The sequence below is a fragment of the Arachis ipaensis genome, chromosome B1 (assembly GCF_059453495.1).
Source record: "Arachis ipaensis isolate K30076 ecotype BB chromosome B1, ASM5945349v1, whole genome shotgun sequence".
Classification (NCBI taxonomy): Eukaryota; Viridiplantae; Streptophyta; class Magnoliopsida; order Fabales; family Fabaceae; genus Arachis; species Arachis ipaensis.
The window spans coordinates 97,139,144-97,152,548 of record NC_142436.1 but is presented as its reverse complement, the minus strand read 5'-3'; the positions used below and the strand labels follow the sequence as shown (position 1 = coordinate 97,152,548).

Genomic DNA, 13,405 nt, shown 5'->3' with positions numbered 1-13,405 from the left:
GTTTCAATCTCATCCGAAGATCTCTCTGTTTCTTCTACTGCTTATTGAATTTAATTTCTGTTAATTGTTCTTCATCTACTTTCTTTGCAATTTACAATTCCTTTGCAATTGTTCTTGTTGGATCTAGGAAGGCATTGAGATCTAGACTTGGTTATCTAGTCTCTTGGGTCCTGAGATCCGGATTCCCCATTTCCCATTCCCTGTTTACTGTTTTCATGCTTATTTACAATTTTGTTTTTAGATCCGGTTCAATCCAAGTGTTCTTTTACTTCTCTGTTGGTTGCAATTTACTTTCCCTCGTTTAATTTCTGCAAATCCAACTCCCAATTCCCTTTACAATTCAAGCTATTTACATTTCTTGCACTTTAAGATTCTGCAATTTACATTTCTTGCGTTCTAAGTTTCTGCCATTTGATTTCTTGTTCTTTAAGATTCAGCATTTAAATTCCTGTTCTCTTTAATTTCATGTCAATTACCCATTCCCTTTACTTTCCATGCAATTTAAATTCTGCAAATCACAAATCACTCAACCAAATCTTGATTCGCTTGACTAAATCAACCACTAAACTAAAATTGCTCAATCCTTCAATCCCTGTGGGATCGACCTCACTCCCGTGAGTTATTATTACTTGATGCGACCCGGTGCACTTGCCGGTTAGTTTTGGGTGTTTTGGAGAAATTCGTTTTTCCGCTAAAATATCCCATCAATTCACTCCTTCTTGGGTTGTTGATGAAGTGGTGATTGCTGCTACTTGGTTCCTCTCCATCTTCTCGGTTAGGTCAGCCAGCTGCTTGGTAATGAGCTTGTTCTGAGCCAGCAGAGCGTCTACATTGTTTAGCTCCATCACTCCTCTAGTGTTCCCTCTTTCGGAAGCATAAAAGTAGTCATTCTCTGCTACAGTTTCAATGACATCTATGGCCTCCTCAATGGTCTTCTTCTTGTTCAAAGATCCTCCGGATGAATGGTCTACGGCCTTCTTTGACTCATAAGAGAGCCCTTCATAGAAAATGTGCAGCTACACCCATTCGTTGAACATGTCAGGTGGACACCTCCTTGTCAGGTCCTTAAACCTCTCCCATGCTTCATACAGAGTCTCACCATCTTGTTGCCTGAAAGTTTGGACCTCAGCTCTCAGCCTATTGATTCGTTGAGGGGGGTAAAATCTTGCCAAGAATTTGTTCACCACATCTTCCCAAGTTGTCAAGCTCTCCTTTGGGAAAGACTCCAGCCACTTGGCTGCCTTATCCTTGAGTGAGAATGGAAATAAGAGCAGTCTATAGGCGTCAGGATGAACACCATTAGACTTCACTGTGTCACATATTCTCAGAAAGGTGGTTAAATGTTGATTGGGGTCCTCTTGGACACTCCCTCCGAACGAACAGTTGTTCTGAACAAGGGTGATGAGCTGTGGCTTCAGTTCAAAATTGTTGGCATGGATGGTTGGCTTTTGAATGCTACTTCCACAGTTTCCTTGGTTTGGATTGATGTAAGAGCCTAAAACTCTTCTATCCTCCCCAGCATGATTTGCTCGACCTCCTCCGCCATGGTTGTGAGTCTCTTCCTCACGATGGTCTTCCATGTTTTCTTCCATGTTTGGTTCAAAGTATTCCTCCTCTTCCTCAGCACCAATTACTATTTTTCCTCTTGCTTCCCTCCTTAATCTAAAGAAGGTTCTCTCAGGTTCAGAATCAAAGGAAGTTGAAGCCCCGCTTCTTCTCCCTGTCATACAACCAACAAGTTCAAGCAAGGAAAATAGATGCAGAAAGTATTTCTATCAGAATGACTGTTAGTGTGAGTGATGCAATATATCAAACAGTTAGTGGGTTAGTGGTGCACGAAATTGTGATCTCCAGGCTCGAACAAATCCTGGTAATGGCTCCAGAGCTTGGTTCTCTGATCTTAATTCATAATTGTCACAACTTCGATACAACTAACCAGCAAGTGCACTGGGTCGTCCAAGTAATACCTTACGTGAGTAAGGGTCGAATCCCACGGAGATTGTTGGTATGAAGCAAGCTATAGTCACCTTGTAAATCTCAGTCAAGCAGATGTAAAGTGATAATGGTGTTTTCGAATATTATATAATAAAATAGGGATAGAGATACTTATGTAATTCATTGGTAGGAATTTCAGATAAGCGAATGGAGATGCTTTCGTTCCTCTGAACCTCTGCTTTCCTGCTATCTTCATCCAATCAGTCTTACTCCTTTCCATGGCTGGCTTTATGCAAGGGCATCACCGTTGTCAGTGGCTACATCCCCTCCTCTCAGTGAATAATATGCTCACGCACCCTGTCACGGCACGGCTATTCATCTGTCGGTTCCCGATCATGCTGGAATAGGATTCACCCTCCTTTTGCGTCTGTCACTAACGCCCAACAATCGCGAGTTTGAAGCTCGTCACAGTCATTCAATCATTGAATCCTACTCAGAATACCACAGACAAGGTTTAGACCTTCCGGATTCTCTTGAATGCCGCCATCATTCTAGCTTACGCCACGAAGATTCTGGTTAGGAGATCTAAGAGATACTCATTCTAGCTTAATTCATGTAGAACAGAAGTGTTTGTCAGGCACGCGTTCATAAGGGGGAAGGATGATGAGCGTCACACATAATCATCACCTTCATCACGTTCTTGGGTGCGAATGGATATCTTAGAAGCGAAATAAGAAGAATTGAATAGAAAATAGTAGTACTTTGCATTAATCTTTGAGGAACAGCAGAGCTCCACACCTTAATCTATGGAGTGTAGAAACTCTACCGTTGAAAATACATAAGTGAAGGTCCAGGCATGGCCGAGATGGCCAGCCTCCTAAACGAGATCACAGGATCAAAATACAATCCAGGATCCAAAGATGGTCCAAAAGACGTCTAATACAATAGTAAGAGGTCCTATTTATAATAAACTAGTCAATAGGGTTTACATGAGTGAGTAATTGATGCATAAATCCACTTCCTGGGCCCACTTGGTGTGTGTTTGGGCTGAGCTTAAGTGTTCCACGTGCAGAGGCCATTTGTGGAGTTGAACGCCAGTTTCTGTGCCAGTTTGGGCGTTCAACTCTGGTTTTGGATCCTTTTCTGGCGCTGGACGCCAGATTTGGGCAGAAGGCTGGCGTCGAACGCCAGTTTACGTCGTCAATTCTTGGCCAAAGTATGGACTATTATATATTGCTGGAAAGCCCTGGATGTCTACTTTCCAACGCAATTGGAAGCGCGCCATGTCGAGTTCTGTAGCTCCAGAAAATTCACTTTGAGTGCAGGGAGGTCAGAATCCAACAGCATCAGCAGTCCTTCTTCAACCTCTGAATCAGATTTTTGCTCAAGTCCCTCAATTTCAGCCAGAAAATACCTGAAATTACAGAAAAACACACAAACTCATAGTAAAGTCCAGAAATGTGAATTTAACATAAAAACTAATGAAAACATCCCTAAAAGTAACTAGATCCTACTAAAAACATACTAAAAACAATGCCAAAAAGCGTATAAATTATCCGCTCATCACAACACCAAACTTAAATTGTTGCTTGTCCCCAAGCAACTGAAAATCAAATAGGATAAAAAGAAGAGAATATACTATAAATTCCAAACTATCAATGAAATATAGCTGCAATCATATGAGCAGGACTTATAGCTTTTTGCCTCTTGAATAGTTTTGGCATCTCACTTTATCCATTGAGGCTCAGAATGATTGGCATCTATAGGAACTTCAGATTTCGAATAGTGTTATTGAATCTCCTAGTTCAGTATGATGATTCTTGAACACAGCTTCTTTATGAGTCTTGGCCGTGGCCCTAAGTACTTTGTTTTCCAGTATTACCACTGGATACATAAATGCCACAGACAAATAATTGGGTGAACCTTTTCAGATTGTGACTCAGCTTTGCTAAAGTCCCCAATTAGAGGTGTCCAGGGTTCTTAAGCACACTCTTTGTTTTTGCTTTGGACCTTGACTTTAACCGCTCAGTCTCAAGTTTTCACTTGACACCTACACGCCACAAGCACATGGTTAGGGACAGCTTGGTTTAGCCGCTTAGACCAGGATTTTATTCCTTTAGGCCCTCCTATCCACTGATGCTCAAAGCCTTGGGATCCTTTTTATTGCCCTTGCCTTTTGGTTTTAAGGGTTATTGGCTTTTTCTGCATGCTTTTTCTTTTTCTTTCTATTTTTTTCTATTTTTTTTTCGCCTATTTTTTTTTCTCTTTTTTTTTTTCTGCAAGCTTTGTTCTTTGCTGCTTTTTCTTGCTTCAAGAATCATTTTTATGATTTTTCAGATTATCAAATAACATGTCTCCTAGTCATCATTCTTTCAAGAGCCAACATATTTAACATTCTTAAACAACAACTTCAAAAGACATATGCACTGTTCAAGCATACATTCAGAAAACAAGAAGCATTGTCACCACATCAATATAATTAAGCTAAGTTCAAGGATAAATTCGAAACTCATGTACTTCTTGTTCTTTTGAATTAAAACATTTTTCATTTAAGAGAGGTGATGGATTCATAGGACATTTATAACTTTAAGACATAGTTACTAACTACTAATGATCATGTAATGAAGACACAAACATAGATAAGCACATAACATAGAAAACGAAAAACAGAGAAAGCAAGAACAAGGAATGAATCCACCTTAATGATGGTGGCGTTTCCTTCTTGAGGAACCAATGATGTCCTTGAGCTCTTCTATGTCTCTTCCTTGTCTTTGTTGCTCCTCCCTCATTGCTTTTTGATCTTCTCTTATTTCATGAAGCATGATGGAGTGCTCTTGATGTTCCACCCTTAGTTGTCCCATATTGGAACTCAATTCTTCTAGGGAGGTGTTGATGTGCTCCCCATAGTTTTGTGGAGGAAAGTGCATTTGAGGCATTTCCGGAATCTCATGGTGATGAGCTTCTTGCGCCTCTTGAGCTCCATGACTGGGCTCTCTTGCTTGCTCCATCTTTTTCTTAGTGATGGGCTTTTCCTCTTTAATGAGGATATCTCCCTCTATGTCAATCCTAGCTGAATTGCATAGGTGGCAAATGAGGTGAGGAAAGGCTAACCTTGCCATAGTGGAGGACTTGTCAGCCACCTTGTAGAGTTCTTGAGGTATAATCTCATGAACTTCCACCTCTTCTCCAATCATGATGTTATGGATCATGATGGCCCGGTCTATAGTAACTTCAGACTGGTTGCTAGTGGGAATGATTGAGCATTGAATAAACTCCAACCATCCTCTAGCTATAGGCTTGAGGTCCAATCTTCTTAGTTGAACCGGCTTGCCTTTGGAGTCAATCTTCCATTGAGCTCCTTCTACACATATGTCCATAAGGACTTGGTCCATCCTTTGATCAAAGTTGACTCTCCTTGTGTAGGGGCGTGCGTTCTCTTCCATGTATGGCAAGTTGAATGCCAACCTCACATTCTCCGGACTAAAATCTAAGTATTTCCCCCGAACCATTGTAACATAGTTCTTTGGATCCGGGTTCTTACTTTGATCATGGTTCTTGGTGATCCATGCATTGGCATAGAACTCTTGAACCATTAGGATGCCGACTTGTTGGATGGGATTTGTTATAACTTCCCAACCTCTTCTTTGAATTTCATGTCGGATCTCCGGATACTCATTTCTTTTGAGTTTAAAAGAGACCTCAGGGATCACCTTCTTCTTGGCCACAACATCATAGAAGTGGTCTTGATGGGCTTTGGAGATGAACCTTTCCATCTCCCATGACTCGGATGTGGAAGCTTTTATCTTCCCTTTCCCTCTTCTAGAGGATTCTCCGGTCTTAGGTGCCATCAATGGTAATGGAAAAACAAAAAAGCTATGCTTTTACCACACCAAACTTAGAATATTGCTCGCCCTTGAGCAATAAACAAAAGAATAGAAGAAGAAGAAGAAGAAATATGGAGAGGGAGAGGGAGATGTGGTTTCGGCCAAGAGGAGTGTAGAGGGGTGTGTTGTGTGAATTTGATGAAGAATGGAGGCTTTATATAGGGAAGGGAGGTGGGGTATTGGTTCGGCCATATGGGTGGGTTTGGGTGGGAAATTGGTTTTGAATTTTGAAGGTAGGTGGAGTTTATGAGGTAGGTTTATGGGGAAGCGTGGATGGATGTGAGTGGTGAAGGTTTAGTGGGGAAGAGAGATTGAGGTGATTGGTGAAGGGCTTTTAGGGAAGAGTGTTTATGGGGTTGTGTGAAAGAGAGTGGTGAGAAGAAGTGAGTGGAGGTAGGTGGGGATCTTGTGGGGTCCACAAATCCTGAGTGGATCCTGTGGGGTCCACAGATCCTGAGGTGTTCAAGGAATTACATCCCTGCACCCATTAGGCATGTAAAAATGCCTTTGTACCCAACTCTGGGCGTTCAGCGCCAGGTTGGTGGCCATTTTGGGCGTTCAACGCCCATTTGTGTGCCATTTCTGGCGTTGAACGCCAGAACCATGCCTGTTCTGGGCGTTCAGCGCCAGTATGCACCCATTCTGGGCGTTCAGCGCCAGAACTATGCTCTGTTCTGGCGTTTGAACGCCAGACAGATGCTCCTCCAGGGTGTGATTTTTCTTCTGCTGTTTTTGATTCCTTTTTCAATTTTTATATTTATTTTGTGACTCCACATGATCATGACCCTAAGAAAACATGAAAAACAATAAAAATAAGAATTAGATAAACATTGGGTTGCCTCCCAACAAGCGCTTCTTTAATGTCAATAGCTTGACAGTGGGCTCTCATGGAGCCTCACAGATGTGCAGAGCTTTGTTGAAACTCTCCAACACCAAACTTAGAGTTTGGATATGGGAGTTCAACACCAAACTTAGAGTTTGGTTGTGGCCTCCCAACACCAAACTTAGAGTTTGACTGTGGGGGCTCTGGTTGACTCTGCTTGGAGAGAAGCTTTTTCTGCTTCCTCTCCATGGTTGCAGAGGGAGATCCTTGAGTATTGAATACAAGGGAGTTCTCATTCCATTGAAGGACTATTTCACCTCTGTCAACATCAATCACAGCTCTTGCTGTGGCCAGGAAAGGTCTTCCTAGGATGAGGGATTCATCCTCTTCCTTTCCAGTATCCAGGACTATGAAATCAGTAGGTATGTAAAGGCCCTCAACCATTACTAATACATCTTCTACTTGTCCATAAGCCTGTCTTCTTGAGCTGTCTGCCATCTCTAGTGAGATTTTAGCAGCTTGCACCCCATAGATTCCCAGTTTCTCTATTACAGAGAGGGGCATGAGGTTTATTCCTGAACCAAGGTCACACAGAGCCTTAAAGATTATGGTGCCTATGGTACAGGGTATTATGAACTTTCCAGGATCCTGTCTCTTCTGAGGCAATGTCAGTTGATCCAGATCACTTAGTTCATTGATGAACAAGGGAGGTTCAACTTCCCAAGCATCAATGCTAAATAATTTGGCATTCAGCTTCATGATTGCACCAAGAAACTTGGCAGTTTGCTCTTCAGTAACATCCTCATTCTCTTCAGAAGAGGAATACTCATCAGAGCTCATGAAGGGCATAAGGAGGTTCAATGGAATCTCTATGATCTCTAGATGAGTCTCAGATTCCTTTGGTTCCTCAGAGGGAAGCTCCTTATTGACCACTGGACGTCCCAGGAGGTCTTCCTCCTTGGGATTCACGTCCTCTCCTTCCCTTACAGGTTCGGCCATGGTACTTATGTCAATGGCCTTGCACTCTCCTTTTGGGTTCTCTTCTGTATTGCTTGGGAGAGTACTAGGAGGGATTTCAGGGATCCTTTTACTCAGCTGGCCCACTTGTGCTTCCAGATTTCTAATGGAAGATCTTGTTTCATTCATGAAACTTACAGTGGCCTTAGATAGATCAGAGACTAGATTTGCTAAATTAGAAGCATTTTGTTCAGAGTTCTCTGTCTGTTGCTGACTTGATGATGGAAAAGGTTTGCTATTGCTAAACCTGTTTCTTCCACCATTATTAAAGCCTTGTTGGGGCTTTTGATCCTTCCATGAGAAATTTGGATGATTTCTCCATGTTGAGTTATAGGTGTTTCCATAAGGTTCACCTAAGTAGTTCACCTCTGCTATTGCAGGGTTCTCAGGATCATAGGCTTCTTCTTCAGAAGATGCCTCTTGAGTACTGTTGGATACAGCTTGCATTCCATGCAGACTCTGAGAAATCATATTGACTTGCTGAGTCAATATTTTGTTCTGAGCCAATATGGCATTCAGAGTATCAACTTCAAGAACTCCCTTCTTCATAGGCGTCCCATTATTCACAGGATTCCTTTCAGAAGTGTACATGAACTGGTTATTAGCAACCATGTCAATGAGTTCTTGAGCTTCTGCAGGCGTTTTCTTTAGGTGAATGGATCCACCTGCAGAAGTGTCCAGTGACATCTTTGATAGCTCAGATAAACCATCATAGAATATATCCAGGATGGTCCATTCTGAAAGCATGTCAGAAGGACACTTTTTGGTCGACTGTTTGTATCTTTCCCAAGCTTCATAGAGGGATTCACCTTCTTTCTGTCTGAAGGTTTGAACATCAGCTCTAAGCTTGCTCAGCTTTTGAGGAGGAAAGTACTTGGCTAAGAAAGCCGTGACCAGCTTATCCCAAGAGTTCAGGCTGTCTTTGGGTTGAGAATCCAACCATAATCTAGCTCTGTCTCTTACAGCAAAAGGGAAAAGCATGAGCCTGTAGACTTCAGGATCTACTCCATTAGTCTTAACAGTATCACATATCTGCAAGAATTCAGTTAAGAACTGAAAAGGATCTTCAGATGGAAGTCCATGGAACTTGCAGTTCTGCTGCATCAGAGAAACTAGTTGAGGTTTCAGCTCAAAATTGTTTGCTCCAATGGCAGGAATGGAGATGCTTCTTCCATGTAAATTAGAATTTGGTGCAGTAAAGTCACCAAGCATCTTCCTTACATTATTATTATTTTCGGCTGCCATCTCCTTCTCCTGTTCGAAAATTTCTGAAAGATTATCTCTGGATTGTTGGAATTTAGCTTCTCTTAATTTTTTCTTCAGAGTCCTTTCAGGTTCTGGATCTACTTCCACAAGAATGTTCTTATCCTTGCTCCTGCTCATATGACAAAGAAGAAGGCACAGAAAAATAATAATAATAGAGATTCTCTTTACCACAGTATAGAGGTTCCCTTATGTGAGTAGAAAAAGAGGAAGAAATTCGAACACAGATAGAAGAGGGGGTTCGAATTTGGTGATGATGTGAGGAAGAGACGTTAGTTAATGAATGAATAAATAGAATAGGATGAGAGAGAAGGTGGGAATTTTCGAAAATTATTTTTGAAAAGGAGTTAGTGATTTTTGAAAATTGGTTTTTGAAAATTGTTAGTAATTTTTTTTTTCGAAAATTAAAATTTAAAATTTAAAATAATAGTTAATTAAAAAGAAATTTTGAAAAAGGGGGAAGATATTTTCGAAAAATGAGAGAAAGAGAGTTAGTTGGGTAGTTTTGAAAAAGTTAAGAAACAAACAAAAAGTTAGTTAGTTAGTTGAAACAAATTTTGAAAAGATAAGAAGTTAGGAAGTTAGAAAAGATATTTTGAAAAGATATTTTTGAAAAAGATAAGATAAGAAGATATTTTTGAAAAGATATGATAGGAATTAGTTTTTGAAAAAGATTTGATTTTTAAAATCATAATTAATGACTTGATTCATAAGAAGTCACAAGATATGATTCTAGAACTTAAAGTTTGAATCTTTCTTAACAAGTAAGTAACAAACTTCAAATTTTTGAATCAAAACATTAATTGATTATGTTATTTTCGAAAATTTGGTATAAAAATAAGAAAAAGATTTTTGAAAAATATTTTTGGAATTTTCGAAAATAACTAAGAATTTTGAAAAAGATTTTGAAAAAGATAAGATTTTCAAATTGAAAATTTGATTTGACTCATTGGCAACAACTTGATTTTTAAAAATTTTTGAAAAAGTCAACTCAAATTTTCGAATTTGATGAGAGAGAAAAAGGGAAAGATATTTTTTTTATTTTTGAATTTTTATGATGAGAGAGAAAAACACTAAAAAGATGCAATGCATGAAATTTTTAGATCAAAACATGTGATGCATGCAAGAATGCTATGAATGTCAAGATGAACACCAAGAACACTATGAATGCCAAGATGAACATCATAGACACAATTTTGAAAAATTTTTGATGCAAAGAAAACATGCAAGACACCAAACTTAGAATTCTTTAATGCTTACGCACTAAGAATTCAAGAATGCATATGAAAAACATCATATAACACAAAACAAAAAATCATCAAGATCAAACAAGAAGACTTACCAAGAACAACTTGAAGATCATGAAGAACTCTATGAATGCATGATATTTTCGAAAAAATGCAAGATGCATATGCAAGTGACACCAAACTTATAATATGACTCAAGACTCAAACAAGAAACACAAAAATATTTTCGATTTTTATGATTTTCTAAATTTTTTTGGATTTTTTTTTCGAAAATTAATATGAAAAAGAAAAATAAGGATTCCAAAATTTTTAACATGAATTCCAGGAATCTTGCCATGTTAGTCTAAAGCTTCAGTCCAGGAATTAGACATGGCTCACTAGCCAGCCAAGCTTTCAATGAAAGCTTTAGTCCAAAACACTAGACATGGCCAATGGCCAGCCAAGCTTCAGTCTTTAACACGAGAGTATATTGCTCTTTGATAACAAATTGCAAGCCTCAGTCCAAATAAATTTAGACATGACTTTACAGCCAGCCAGGCTTCAACATGCTTCATGAAACACTAGAATTCATTCTTAAAAATTTTGAATAAATTTCTGAAAACATTTTTATATTATTTTTCGAAAATAGATGAGAGATTTTTGAAAATATTTTTGAAAGAATTTTTGAAAAGAAAACGAAAAGAAAGTTACCCAATCTGAGCAACAAGATGAACCGTCAGTTGTCCAAACTCAAACAATCCCCGGCAACGGCGCCAAAAACTTGGTGCACAAAATTGTGATCTCCAGGCTCGAACAAATCCTGGTAATGGCTCCAGAGCTTGGTGCTCTGATCTTAATTCATAATTGTCACAACTTCGATACAACTAACCAGCAAGTGCACTGGGTCGTCCAAGTAATACCTTACGTGAGTAAGGGTCGAATCCCACGGAGATTGTTGGTATGAAGCAAGCTATAGTCACCTTGTAAATATCAGTCAGGCAGATGTAAAGTGATAATGGTGTTTTTGAATATTATATAATAAAATAGGGATAGAGATACTTATGTAATTCATTGGTAGGAATTTCAGATAAGCGAATGGAGATGCTTTCGTTCCTCTGAACCTCTGCTTTCCTGCTATCTTCATCCAATCAGTCTTACTCCTTTCCATGGCTGGCTTTATGCAAGGGCATCACCGTTGTCAGTGGCTACATCCCCTCCTCTCAGTGAATAATATGCTCACGCACCCTGTCACGGCACGGCTATTCATCTGTCGGTTCCCGATCATGCTGGAATAGGATACACCCTCCTTTTGCGTCTGTCACTAACGCCCAACAATCGCGAGTTTGAAGCTCGTCACAGTCATTCAATCATTGAATCCTACTCAGAATACCACAGACAAGGTTTAGACCTTCCGGATTCTCTTGAATGCCGCCATCATTCTAGCTTACGCCACGAAGATTCTGGTTAGGAGATCTAAGAGATACTCATTCTAGCTTAATTCATGTAGAACAGAAGTGTTTGTCAGGCACGCGTTCATAAGGGGGAAGGATGATGAGCGTCACACATAATCATCACCTTCATCACGTTCTTGGGTGCGAATGGATATCTTAGAAGCGAAATAAGAAGAATTGAATAGAAAATAGTAGTACTTTGCATTAATCTTTGAGGAACAGCAGAGCTCCACACCTTAATCTATGGAGTGTAGAAACTCTACCGTTGAAAATACATAAGTGAAGGTCCAGGCATGGCCGAGATGGCCAGCCTCCTAAACGAGATCACAGGATCAAAATACAATCCAGCATCCAAAGATGGTCCAAAAGACGTCTAATACAATAGTAAGAGGTCCTATTTATAATAAACTAGTCACTAGGGTTTACATGAGTGAGTAATTGATGCATAAATCCACTTCCTGGGCCCACTTGGTGTGTGTTTGGGCTGAGCTTAAGTGTTCCACGTGCAGAGGCCATTTGTGGAGTTGAACGCCAGTTTCTGTGCCAGTTTGGGCGTTCAACTCTGGTTTTGGATCCTTTTTTGGCGCTGGACGCCAGATTTGGGCAGAAGGCTGGCGTTGAACGCCAGTTTACGTCGTCAATTCTTGGCCAAAGTATGGACTATTATATATTGCTGGAAAGCCCTGGATGTCTACTTTCCAACTCAATTGGAAGCGCGCCATTTCGAGTTCTGTAGCTCCAGAAAATTCACTTTGAGTGCAGGGAGGTCAGAATCCAACAGCATCAGCAGTCCTTCTTCAACCTCTGAATCAGATTTTTGCTCAAGTCCCTCAATTTCAGCCAGAAAATACCTGAAATCACAGAAAAACACACAAACTCATAGTAAAGTCCATAAATGTGAATTTAACATAATAACTAATGAAAACATCCCTAAAAGTAACTAGATCCTACTAAAAACATACTAAAAACAATGCCAAAAAGCGTATAAATTATCCGCTCATCAGTTAGTGAAATGAATTGTAAATAACAAAGAAAAAGTAGGGGGGAAGGGAAGAAATTAACTAAAACATAAAGTAAATGGCTCAAATGGATAATTAAATCAAACAAAAATAAAATGCTCAATCTAGTTATCCAACAATTTAATCATTGTTGATGCACAATCAATCCCCGGCAACGGCGCCATAAACTTGATGCACGGAAAACTTGTCTCATAACAAATTTCCTTCGGCAAGTGTACCGAATTTTTCGTCAAGTAAAAACTCACAATTGAGTGAGGTCGAATCCCACAAGGATTGATTGATCAAGCAACTTTAGTTAGAGGAATGTTCTAGTTGAGCAAATCAGAATTTGGGTTGAGAATTGCAGAAAATTAAATGGCGGGAAAGTAAATAACAGAAAAGTAAATGCTAGAAATAAAGAGCTGAATGTAAATGACGGAAAGTAAATTGCAGAAGCTTAAATGGGAATGGGGTAATTGCTCATAAAAGTAAATGATAGAAATTAAAGAGAATGGGTAAGATCAGAAATGGGGAGTTCATTGGGCTTAGGAGATGTTGCATTCTCCGGATCAATTTCATTTTTATCTCTTCCTCAATCAATGCACTCATTGATCTCCTTGGCAATCTTAAGTGATCGAATTACAATTCCTTGTAATTCAATCTCTCAAATCTTGATCAATAGCCAATTCCTTGGTCAATTGCTCATGAGAAGAGATGAAGTATGGTCACTGATTATACCACATGCATTTCCCAAATCAAGTATTGAGAGGATTATAGTCACATATCCATCTAAACCCAATTTGCTCCA

The 13,405-nt window shown here is 39.6% G+C and overlaps 2 non-coding genes across 2 annotated transcripts; both read left to right on the top strand.

The window, feature by feature from the left end:
- The first annotated feature begins 1,035 nt into the window (after positions 1–1,035).
- Positions 1,036–1,139, top strand: LOC148577585 (small nucleolar RNA R71). The gene has a single exon (XR_015904654.1). It is a non-coding gene; the product is annotated as a small nucleolar RNA R71 (small nucleolar RNA).
- Positions 1,140–8,400: 7,261 nt separating this feature from the next.
- On the top strand, positions 8,401–8,508 carry LOC148577584 (small nucleolar RNA R71). The gene has a single exon (XR_015903635.1). It is a non-coding gene; the product is annotated as a small nucleolar RNA R71 (small nucleolar RNA).
- Positions 8,509–13,405: the final 4,897 nt, after the last annotated feature.